General features: G+C 42.7%; 1 pseudogene; it reads left to right on the forward strand.

Annotated features, from left to right (window-relative positions):
• Nucleotides 1–12,403, forward strand: part of LOC118362412 (unconventional myosin-Ie-like) — a 57,985-nt pseudogene that overhangs the window by 6,063 nt on the left and 39,519 nt on the right.

Below are 12,403 nucleotides of genomic sequence, written 5' to 3' on the forward strand. Positions count from 1 at the left end.
CTGTACAGAAGCAAAGATCATTATTATGACTGATGCTCTGTAGTATGCTGTTACTAAGGGTGGTCTGTGTGTAGAAGGTGGTTGTTAAGATGTACTCAGAGTAAAGTCAGATATTATTGGTAGCTCCCAGTTCCATCTGTCCCCCTAAGGGACTGTATGCTCTCCGACCTCCAGCACTGACTGACTCACCTCAACTTTTCCACTAACCTGGGGAATCACTTACCAGAGAGAACAGCATCCTGCTCTAGGCTCAGTCAAAACACATAGGTAGGTTTCAACCAGAGCCATATATTAGCAGTTTATAGCACAGCATCCAACAAGCAGTCAGTGATTGGCTTTATAACCACTGTCATCAATGAGCCATTTATACATTCTTATCAATGTTTATAAACCATTTTATTGGTGTGTTAGCAAATGATTGAAAACATCTCAAAGTACCCAATGTTCTCCTCTAACCCACATGGAAAATACCCTGAACTTTTGGCTCCTGTGTTTCTGGCTTATGTCCTCTCCCTCTTCAAGTAGAACATTATCATTCCCAACAAAGCAGCAACAAGATAAATATAGCACTCTAAATAGCTTAGGGTGGTACTTCATTTTCATTTGTGGATGTAGGGTTGTGTCCTACAGCATATATGGTGTAGGATTTGCCTGGGGTTGTGCTATAGATCTGGGCTGTTTTTATGCATATTTGTGGTGGGCTCAACTGCGACATCTGTAGTAGATTCCAAGCTCAATGCAGTTAATGTCATTGCTACTGCATTAGAGCATGACAATGAGATGCAGCTGATGTGTTGGATTTCAGATGAGTATGGAAATATAACAGAGAAGCTCAGTATAATATGACATTATTCATTGTTATTGATCAACTAGTCCTTTTTTTCTGAATGTTTAGGATCGCTGCCTGGAAGACTGGACTGTTTCTCCTGTGTAAAGGGCTCTGTGATCCTCTGACTTGGCTCATGCTTTATCAAGAGTCTGACTCACCCTTACTCAGACGGACTCACATACTTTGATTGTGATATACTCAAACATGGAAATGCAGTAAAACAAATCAGCTGTCTGTGACTAGGTGAAAAAAATCTTTCTAAGCCCAACCTTCATATCATAATCGCTACACACAGCCTACATCATTGTCACCATATTAGCTAACGTCATAGTCAACATAGCTACTAGAACTAACATGTTAATAATCATGCAGTACAGTCAGCAAGCAGTTACACCGGTGGGCCTCGTGGTAATAAATTAATAAAACCAAAAGTTTACCTTCACTTGGAAGCAGGGATTAAAATTAACACCTGCCACGTGCCAAATGCGGGTAGATTTAGGCATTGGCGGGTAAGTCTATTTCACCTAATATTAAAAAATGATTTAATCTATTTTAGAATAAGGCTGTAACATAACAAAATGTGGAAAAGGGGAAGGGGTCTGAATACTTTCCGAATGCACTGTTTATCTTCAAATTCCTGAGACACCAATTTCCCAGTGTCCCATTAATATTCTATTCATTCGCACATCATCTCCAGCGAGGTGTTTATGAGCTCCCAGGGTATGGAATCACATGTAATGCACCCTGCTTAGCACGCCAATGAGAAGCCAAATCAGCCTTTTCTTCTGTTTAAAAAAAAGTAGTAAAACATGATAATGGGAACCGTCTGGGAAAATTAATGGAGCAGTAATTTATGTCTTGGCTCCTGAGTGAAAATGCACATAGAAATAGTCTGAGAAGCTATTAACATTACTCACTATGTTCCATGCTAAGAGAGTCTGTAAAGAGAGGTTGTGGTATTTATTTTGTTGGTGTAAAAATAAATTGAGCCAACGTTAAGGGTTCATTTGAGCAGTCTCTCTGCTTGACTTTGTACAAGTCAATTATTGAAAGTTACCATGGCTTTCCATTGGTGTATTAAATCTACTGTGGTGTTACTTTATATTACTGTAATGTCACCATGGTTTTGCTCTGTGTTGCTTTGGTAGAGAAAGTACATCTTAGTGCAACTGTACTTTTTTGTCTTTAACCTCAAATTGACATTTAACAAGTGATTGTCACATTGCACCATTCAGTCTGTTGTAGCCTATGGAATCTGAAATATGGAAGTGTTGCTGCCATCTAATCTATGCACCAGCCCTTTCCAATCTGAACCACTTCAAAAGTTGAAACATAGCATTCCAGAACCAGGAAGAGAAAACAGGCGTAGAAATACAAATCGTTCAGCCGTATGTAAAGCTGCCCTCCAGTTCAAAGGTAAACTAAAATAGAATAGGAAGGATTTAAAATGCTCTTTCTCAGTGGAATCAGGAGGCAAACAATGTGTTAAATGGTATTGAGATGTGTCCAGTGTTGACTAATGTTCTGGATCTGGTCTGTGGCTTTGATTGGTTCTCCATCCAGGAGAATAAGACTCACTCCTCACAGCACATTGTAATCCTTTCCTCAGTAGCCAGATGACATTGACTCACATGATGAATGGCCTAAGCTTTCTGGAGACCTGCTCTCAGAAAAAAAAGATCCAACTGGAACGGAGGTAGAAGAGGAAGAGAGGGGGAGGGAGGTAAAGGGAAAGGTCTGACAGTAGTCAGAACACAACATCAAAGAGCCAAAAACACACAAAGCACTTTTGGGAATCTTGACCAGTTTTCTGCTAAACGTTTTTGCTGCCTACTCCAGTACTCTAACCAAATGTGGTGATTTCAGTCCTAGGTAAAGGTATGCTTCTGATAATGAAGTTTCTATGAGACTATAGGGCCATTGTTTTTTTCCCCCTGGTCAGGTCACGCGGTCAGGAAAAACTCCTAGCCTAGATATTATTCTGTCCTTTATAGTTTGATGTGGCTGCAAGCAGTCTGAAGGCACTAACAGATGTGTATTGTATTCTGTGTGTTCCAGGGGAGCCGGGGCCACTACCGGTACCACTGGCAGAGCCACAATGTCAAGCAGAGTGGAGTGGACGACATGGTGCTCCTCTCCAAGATCAACGAGGACGCCATTGTGGACAACCTCAAGAAGAGATACATGGACGACTACATCTTTGTATCCTTCACATTCACACACCGTTCACACCTCGATGAAGAATGGCTAAGCCCTGCCGTAGACACACTCCCACTGTTCCCAGAATAGCTGAGTGACCATTCCCAGTGCTGTAATAACTCAGATTAATGATCTAGTGTTTGAGGCTCCAGACACTGGGCTACCTCCACCATGTATCGCCAGTGGCGAGGGGGAGACGGGCCTCTTTGCGCCCCTATCTGGACCCCTGAGTTCAGCTTCCTTCACCTCCAGGCTGGAATGGATCGTAATCAGGTTTACTCTGGTTTAATCTCACCATGCAGCAATATGAAAAGAGGTTGGGGGAAGGGTTGCTGAGAAATGCATGGTGAATGTGAGCAGTGCAGCTACTTTCCTACAACAGTAATGGTTTTGTTTGGCTGTGCTGAGAGCATTCCGGGCCAGATCTGTAAATGCCCCAGGCCTATAGGCCGATACAATCCATAAGAAGAGTATTCAGCTTCACTCTTACAGACCTCAAGAATATATTGAGGTTTAAAGTTTTGTTCTTGTGCCAATATAATGTATCCAAGTAGTGTTGAAATGTTTGGGTCTCTGAATGACCCTTTTGATGGAAAATGTTGAAAGTTCTCGAAGGAGCTCATTAATTAAAACCTCATCTGTGTCCTGGCAGTCTTTAGGATTATAGAGTTGAGCGGATGCTGGCCATTTTAGATTGAAAACTCAATCCTCTGATTGTGGTCAGAAAATAGCATCAACACAGAGTGTTCCAGCCAGTGACGTACTGGGGCTGGGGTCACTGCAGGGCGTCCTCAATACCAGCTTTATGTGCCGGGAGCTGCTTTGGGCTACAGGGCCTAAACCTCATATCACTACACTGCTGGGCTGTTCACTCTGTTGTGTGAACACTGTCTTTACAAGGCTTGGGTCCAATCACCACACACTTCAGTGCTACCACACAGATGCACATTGCAATGACATCATGGACCCAATTACTCACAGTTAGGTCATTTTTCTTCAAGAGGGACTACGTCAAGATTTATAAATATGTTCTGAAACCGCATTGTCTTAAAGAGTAAAATGAGGGGAGGGTTGTCATTGGTGCTCGATGCAGATAACTAGTGAGCTCTTGGAATTTTTTGTGTTGTTTTTTTACCTTTGACCATGTGAGTCACAGGGACCTGAACGGTTGTTTATTACTGGTACACATGTTAGTATGATCCTTAACCTCTACAGACTTACATTGGCCCTGTGCTCATCTCTGTTAACCCGTTCAAGCAGATGCCATATTTTGGGGACAAGGAAGTGGAGATGTATCAGGGCGCGGTGAGCAGCCTTTTCTCTTTAGACAGGAGTATGAGACTATGAGACAGGGTACCAATAGGTTTTTCTCTTTAGACAGGAGTATGAGACTATGAGACAGGGTACCAATAGGTTTTTCTCTTTAGACAGGAGTATGAGACTATGAGACAGGGTACCAATAGGTTTTTCTCTTTAGACAGGAGTATGAGACGGGGTACCAATAGGTTTTTCTCTTTGGGTAAAAATAAAACTCTGCTATCAATGTATTCAACTTGTATCCTAATTGTTTGTACAACGTCACCTCATACTTGGAAAAGTTAAGATAAGTAATGTTTTTATGATGATGTTATCAGTAGAAAGAACAAAGTTTTAAATGAACTGGGTTAGGTGTGCTTCGAATACCTTTTCCAGCAGCACCCCTCAGTTGGAGCAGATTTAGAAACGTGCCCGTTGAAAAGGCCTGGCAATACCTTCAGTACAGCCTGTTTAAAGTGTTTGTGGCCAGCATACTGGAAGTGGCCTTGGCTGCCAAATCAGACGTTAACTATGCTTGATAAAAACAGTTAGCCCTCTGACATTATTTCTTCATTACATGAATTACTCCTAATTCTTTACAGTCTTGCCTTTACAGTCAGTTTTCCACTTAGGAACAAGAAATTGGACCCACCCAGTTTTTTTTTTTTTACGAGATATTCTTAGATCATAATCTCTGTTGAATCCCCAGGCCCAGTATGAGAACCCTCCTCACATCTACGCCCTGGCAGACAACATGTACAGAAACATGATGATCGACAGGGAGAACCAGTGTGTCATCATCAGGTGAGTCTGCCTGCCTGCTTTTCTCGTTATTATGTCTCAGGCACCTCCCCTCCCTTTCAGTGTTTGTGTGGGGAGAAAGGGTGACAACTGAAAACCACAACAACAGAGCTGGTATGTGGGAAATGCCTGTGAATGAGGCATAAGTCCAGAGGCAGGGAGGGATATGAGGAGACTGCATGGTGACACGGGTGGAAGAGTGCTACTGTTGAATGTGATGATAATAGATGGGAAGGGAACCAACAGGATCCACCACCTGACTGGGAGGAGTGCTGGTGACTGACAGTGCCCTGCTCAGTCTGGGTTCTTCAACCAGTCGTAATCCACCATCCTCATATCACAGCCTGCTGGGAAAGGCACACTGGAAAAATACACCATCAAGTCTAAATATATGGCCTCAAGGCTCTTTTCTTGTGGCAAATGGTTGATTTTAAAAACATTTCTCAGGATGTAGAATGAAAACAAAACACAGTGTCTATTTATGCATTAGCTTCCTGCTTTTATAAAACAGGAATTGCACCTGCATAGTACTTTGTTGCTCATGCGTGAGTCTTCTCTCACGGCACAGGAAGGGACTGTTCCTCTGCTGTTATGGATTGAGAACGGATGAGTAGTGACAATTAACACATTTGGGAGTATGCTGTATATTACACTCGGATACGGATTATTCGCCTCAGACAGGCAGATGATCACAGAGAAAATGTTCTGGACTCTTTGACCATGCCCCAAATACAGCTTCCTTTCCTCTTTAGACCGCTCAGCTGAAAATACTTGACATTTGAAAGCAATATGATTGAACCAAACCAAAGTCTGTCTTACCAAGCAGTGGTCAAGAAGGAAATGTAAAATGGCCTAACTGGCCATTAAAATGTGTTTGGTCACAGTGGTAGTCCAGAGATCCTTCCCTAGTGTTGTGAAGTCACCTGAGGCCCTGGTTCAGCACTTTCCTCCCGTTGTTTAGACAGCTGCCAGTACAGATACCCACATAAAAGGAATGGAAGTGGATTTGTGATGCACCAGGTCAGCAAACAAAGCCCTTCATGAAATTGCTGTCCAGGCAGTGTGGTCAGTACTGTACTGTGTTGGACCTTTTTTCTCTCCCACTTATTAAAGAAGTCATTCAACATGACATGAGTCATCTGACGTGGTCAAGTGGTGTTGACTGGGCTATTTGTCAATGTCTGACTTCACTGATTTTTCTGCACTCAAATTCTTGGGAGAGGAAAGCTAAGTTACAAAGGGCAATAAAGATGTAGAGTATTATCGTACAATAGTTATAAATGTATTAACTATCTCCCTGAGTGGTCAAAACACATGATGCCATATGAAATATAGAAGTGCTTGCGCTTCTACAACACTGATGCTCCAATATTTCAAATCATATGGCACCATTTGTGTTGTGCACAGTTTTTGCCGTCCTTCTTTACCAAGACTCTGGCCAATGAGTTTACAGCTCTATCCCGGGAAAGGGTGGCCTGAAATGTAGTGTCTGACACACTATATTCTACCCTCTGTTCATATAAGTTTTCTTCTGCTTATTAGTTCTGTAGGGAAGGTTCTTTTCTCCCCATTGATATGAAAGGCTTTCCATGAAACAATGACATGGGAAATGGAGAATCCATCTAAGTTTTTTGTCACTGTTAATGGAAGGACCCTTCAGTTGCAGGAAATTATGCTATCCAACAAGTTGAAATGAAGCCAGACTTCAGTCACACTGTGTGTGTGTGTGTGTCTCTGTCTGTGTCTCTGTCTCTGTCTGTGTCTGTGAGTCAGTCGTGGCTTGGGAACACAATGTGCCAAATCATACAAATCTGCCGTAACTGGTATCCATCGTTCCACATGATACTCAGCATGCATTCCGTTTCACTCATAGCTGACGTCTGTAATGATCACTTCAGGTCCTTTCTTTGTCAAGCTGAGCTGTGAGTGAGCCCAGTGATTCAGTGCTGAATGTAGGACTTTACAGTAAGCAGTCTATAACGACATGACTCTCCTTCTGTCCTTGTTTGGCCAATAAATGGGAGAGGCAGTCAACAATGTGTTAAGCATCTACGTGCTGTGTAATTACAACAATGGGCGCACCCCTCAGGGGGGTAAAAATAGGATGTGATTCAAACTCCAGCCCCTAGCCTGCTCCAGCTGAAAAGAACATGCCCATAAGTCCACGTGTGCAGATGGGTTCTCTTAAGGGTGAAGGTCCTACAAATGCTTATTGGCAAAGATTAGAGGGAACATTGAATCACATTTGGTCACTAGTCAGTGTACTGACTGTTTTTGAGTGCATTGTAGTGACCACTATATCTAGAACTGTTATAGTTGTTTTGAATAGCTGTGTAACAAGCTAGACTGAATACTATAGAGGTCCAGAGTCCAGTATCGGCCTTAGTGAGATGAATAAGCATATAGAGTTGCTTTGATGACTTCTTATGGCTTCCTCTAACGGTCTGCAGCTGGGTCGTCTCAGAAGGGCATTACCGACATGACTCCCCTTCAAAAATGAAATAAAAAAACAGACTCCTCTGTCATCCACTGCCAAACCACATATGTCTAAATAAGTATGACCCTGGTGAAGTGAAAGGACAGGAGGAAAAATACAAGGAGAGGTTGAGGAAAGAGAAGGAAGAAAAGAAACTGGGCAAATGTGACAAAACAGGATTAGTGTTATTAGCCCCTTCTAGAGTGGGAGGTTTACTGCTGAGATGAGTCTGATTTTGGTTGGCATCAACCACAGAGAAGGAGAGCTGAGTGAACATAGGAAGTGGAGTCTCTGTGGACAGGAAGTCCAGAGATGGCGTTTCACCTGGTAATTCTGGATGTTTGAAAAAAGTTTATTTGAAGTGAAGGGTTTGGCTCAGCTGGGAGAATTGGAGGAAGAGCATTTTGACTGGCTCAACTTCTGTTCCTACATCGCACATTGAAGAGAAGAGAAAAGAGCCATGGGTCAAATTGAGAAATCTCCTCCTTCAATAGTAGGCCACCTTCATGCTAATTGGGGATAAGAAGAGACAATAAAGGAGCATTTGGGTGAACACCTACTGACCCTCTTAAAACCAGGCTTAGAGGAGATTTTCATGGAGTGTTATTTAACATGCAACTGTCTGGTACCATACATCTACAACTGCTTTTTCAGCTTCGGAGTTCAGTTGAATTTCCACAGAGAAAGTGTATACTCTCATTTACTTGTTATTTCCAGAACTGTGTGTTGCTAAGAGGGACGTCCTCTTGAATAGCAAGGCAAGCAGAGTAATTGCAGCATCTGGTTACAGACAGCCTTTAACTAACAACGTGGGCATCCTTGAATTGTACCTTGTGTTTCAGAGGACTGCCATGTTATATGGACCGTTCTAACCTCTCTACTCTGTGTTTCAGTGGAGAGAGTGGTGCAGGGAAGACGGTAGCAGCCAAATACATCATGGGATACATCTCCAGAGTATCTGGAGGAGGACCCAAAGTGCAGGTGAGCCCAGAGAAGCTACTTTCATTTTACACTGTGAAACACAGCTCAACTACAGTTGTGAAAATGTGATTCATCTCAGACGATCACACACACATCCACTGTCATTTACAATGTACCTTATGACGCCAGTCCATCCTAATGACCGGTTGCTGTTTCCTGTCTAAACCTCCCGTTTCCGCACCACCCAAACCATCTCCTGCCATCCCTCCCTCCAATCTCCCATTTATCATTATCAGTCCATCAGCAGCCCATCCAACCCCCAAATACCCTCATTCCCAACCCCCCAGCAGCCATCTGGCCCCTACACTACTCAGCAGATGTCCTGTCCACAAGCCACCCCTCTCCACCAGCCTCCCTGGTATTATTGGCCCACTCAAAAGGGCTTGGAATTTCCAGTCTGTAGGAATATAAACTGGATCACAAGATGCTTCCACTCAGACACAATTGTGATGGTAGTCATTTTTTCAGTCTGATTAGTATAGTGCTTTTTCCACCCTGGAATTATTGTACTTTAGTCAAGGTTTCAAGTTCAAAGCTAATGTTAGCTATCACGCTCTGAGTCATGTGGGAAAGGGTGTATGACTAATTACTGTACATTTTCAATGTACAGTGCATTCAGAAAATATTCAGACATTTTGTTACATTACAGCCTTTTTCTGAAATGGATTAAATTGTTTGTTTTTCTCATCTACATAATACCACATAATGACAAAACAAAAACAGGTTTCTTGATTTTTTTTGCAAATGTTTTACAAGTAAAAACACGTATTACATTTGCATAAGTATTCAGAACCTTTACTCAGTACTTTGTTGAAAAACCTTTGACAGCGAGTATGACGCTACAAGCTTGGTACACCTGTTATCCCTTGGGAGTTTCTCCCATTCTTCTCTGCAGACCCTCTAAAGCTCTGTCAAGTTGGAAGGGAAGCCTTGCTGCATGGCTATTTTCAGGTCTCGCCAGAGATGTTCGATCGGTCTCTGGCTGAGCCACTCAAGGACATTCCGAGGCTTGTCCCGAAGCCACTCCTGCATTGTCTTGGCTGTGTGCTTAGTGTCGTTGTCCTGTTGGAAGGTGAACCTTCGCCTTCAGTCTGAGCGCTCTGGAGCAGGTTTTCATCAAGGATCTCTCAGCACTTTGCTCCGTTAATCTTTCCCTCAACCCTGACTAGTCTCCCAGTCCTAGCTGCTGAAAAACATGCCCACGGCATGATGTTGCCACCACCATGCTTCACCATAGGGATCGTAGTGGCCAGGTGATGAGCGATGCATGGTTTCCTCCAGAAGTGAGGCTTGGCATTCAAGCCAAAGAGTTCCATCTTGATTTCATCGGACCAGAGAATCTTGTTTCTCATGGTCTGAGAGTCCTTTTGGTGCCTTTTAGCAAACTCCAAGCAGACTGTCATGTGCTTTTTACTGAGGAGTGGCTTCCATCTGGCCACTACCATAAAAGCCTGATTGGTGGAGAGCTTCAGAGATGGTTGTCCTTCTGTAAGGTTCTCCCATCTCCACAGAGGAACTCTGGAGCTCTGTCAGAGTGACCATTGGGCTCTTGGTCACCTCCTTGACCAAGGCCCTTCTCCCCTGATTGCTCAGTTTGGCCGTGCAGCCAGCTCTAGGAAGAGTCTTGGTGGTTCCAAACTTCTTTCATTTAAGAATGATGGAAGCCACGGTGTTCTTGGAGCTTCAATGCTGCAGAATCTTTTTAGGTAACCTTCCCCGGATCTGTGCCTCGACAAAATCGTGTCTCGGGGCTCTACGGGCAATTCCTTTGTGACATCAGGGCTTGTTTTTTTCTCTGACATGCACTGTCAACTGTGGGACCTTATATAGACAACATCTCAAGGATGATCAATGGAAACAGGATGCACCTGAACTCAATTTGGAGTATCATTGCAATGGGTCTGAATACTTATGTAAATGAGGTATTTCTGTTTTTTAATTTTGTAAATATTTCTAAAAACATGTTTTCTCTTTGTCATTATGGGGTATTGTGTGTAGATTGATGAGGGGGGGAAATGATTTAATCCATTTTAGAATAATGTAACAAAATGGGGAAAAAGTAAGGGTTCTGAATACTTTTTGAATGTACTGTACATGGTTCTGCATTGTTACTGGCTATGAGTCTTATGTACCTTGCATCTTTTAAATCATTTCAAGATGTATTAAAAAGTGTGCTTGTAACTTTTGTTGAAGAATGTATTTAAAATAAATATGTGCGGTCTATGTAGTTTAATACAAACATTGCCCTTGGAATTTCTATTGTTTTATTGAATAAGGTCTCCATTGTGTTGGAAACCCCCTACCTCTCTCAATACCCTTCCTGCCTAATTTAGCTTTGTCAATCCCTCTGTCCACATGTCTCCTTCACATGGTCTCCCCAACTCCTGTGTGCATGTGCTTGTGGAAGGCGTGCTTTGTGTATGTGGGGGGGGGTGTAAGGGTTTGTGAGTGACAGTCACTTCACTCCCCCTGTCTACTCAAACAGACAGACTGAACAGCAGAGTTGTTGTATCTGATTATCCTCACCCTGTATCGGTTTCTGACTGAAGGATGCATATCAGATTACCATGCCGCTGAATCATATGCATGCAAATTGATGTTGAGTGACAGATACAGCATGTGTTTTTAACCTGGGAATTGTATGTGTTTTGAAGTCTCAGTTGGCAATCACAGAGCAGTTTGATTAGTTCCATACAGTTGAAGTTGGAATTTAACATACACCTTAGTCAAATATGTTTAAACTCAGTTTTTCACAAATACTGACATTTAATCTGAGTAAAATGTCCCTGTCTTATCTTAGGTCAGAATAATAGTAGGAGAATGATTAATTTCAGTTTTTATTTCTTTCATCACATTCCCAGTGGGTCAGAAGTTTACATACACTCAATTAGTATTTGGTAGCATTGCCTTTAAATTGTTTAACCCGGGTCAAACGTTTCAGGTAGCCTTCCACAACCTTCCAACACTAAGTTGGGTGAATTTTGGCCCATTCCTCCTGACAGAGCTGGTGTAACTGAGTCAGGTTCGTAGGTCTCCTTGCTCACACATGCTTTTTCAGTTCTGCCCACAAATTTACTATGGGATTGAGGTCAGGGCTTTGTGATAGCCACTCCAATGCCATTTTGCCACAACTTTGTAAGTATGCTTGGGGTTATTGTCCATTTGAAAGACCCATTTGCGACCAAGCTTTAACTTCCTGACTGATGTCTTGAGATATTGCTTCAATATATCCACATAATGTTCCTTCCTCATGAGGCCATCTATTTTGTGAAGTGCACCAGTCCCTCCTGCAGCAAGGCACCCCCACAACATGATGCTGCCTCCCCTGTACTTCACGATTGGGATGGTGTTCTTCGGCTTGCAAGCCTCCCCCTTTCCCTCCAAACATAAAGATGGTCATTATGGCCAAACAGTTCTATTTTTGTTTCATCAAACCAGAGGACATTTCTCCAAAAAGTACATTCTTTGACCCCATGTCCAGTTGCAAACCGTAGTCTGGCTGTTTTATGGCGGTTTTGGAGCAGTGTCTTCTTCCTTGCTGAGAGGCCTTTCTTGTTATGTCGATATAGGACTCGTTTTACTGTGGATATAGATATGTTTGTACCTGTTTCCTCCAGCATCTTCACAAGGTCCTTTGCTGTTGTTCTAGGATTGATTTGCACTTTTTGCACCAAAATACATTAATTTCTAGGAGACAGAACGTGTCTCCTTCCTGAGCGGTATGACGGCTGCATGGTCCCATGGTGTTTATACTTGCGTACTATTGTTTGTACAGAAGAACGTGGTACCTTCAGGCGTTTGGAAATTGCTCCCAAGGACCA

The sequence above is a fragment of the Oncorhynchus keta genome, chromosome 2 (assembly GCF_023373465.1).
Source record: "Oncorhynchus keta strain PuntledgeMale-10-30-2019 chromosome 2, Oket_V2, whole genome shotgun sequence".
In the NCBI taxonomy this organism is placed as follows: Eukaryota; Metazoa; Chordata; class Actinopteri; order Salmoniformes; family Salmonidae; genus Oncorhynchus; species Oncorhynchus keta.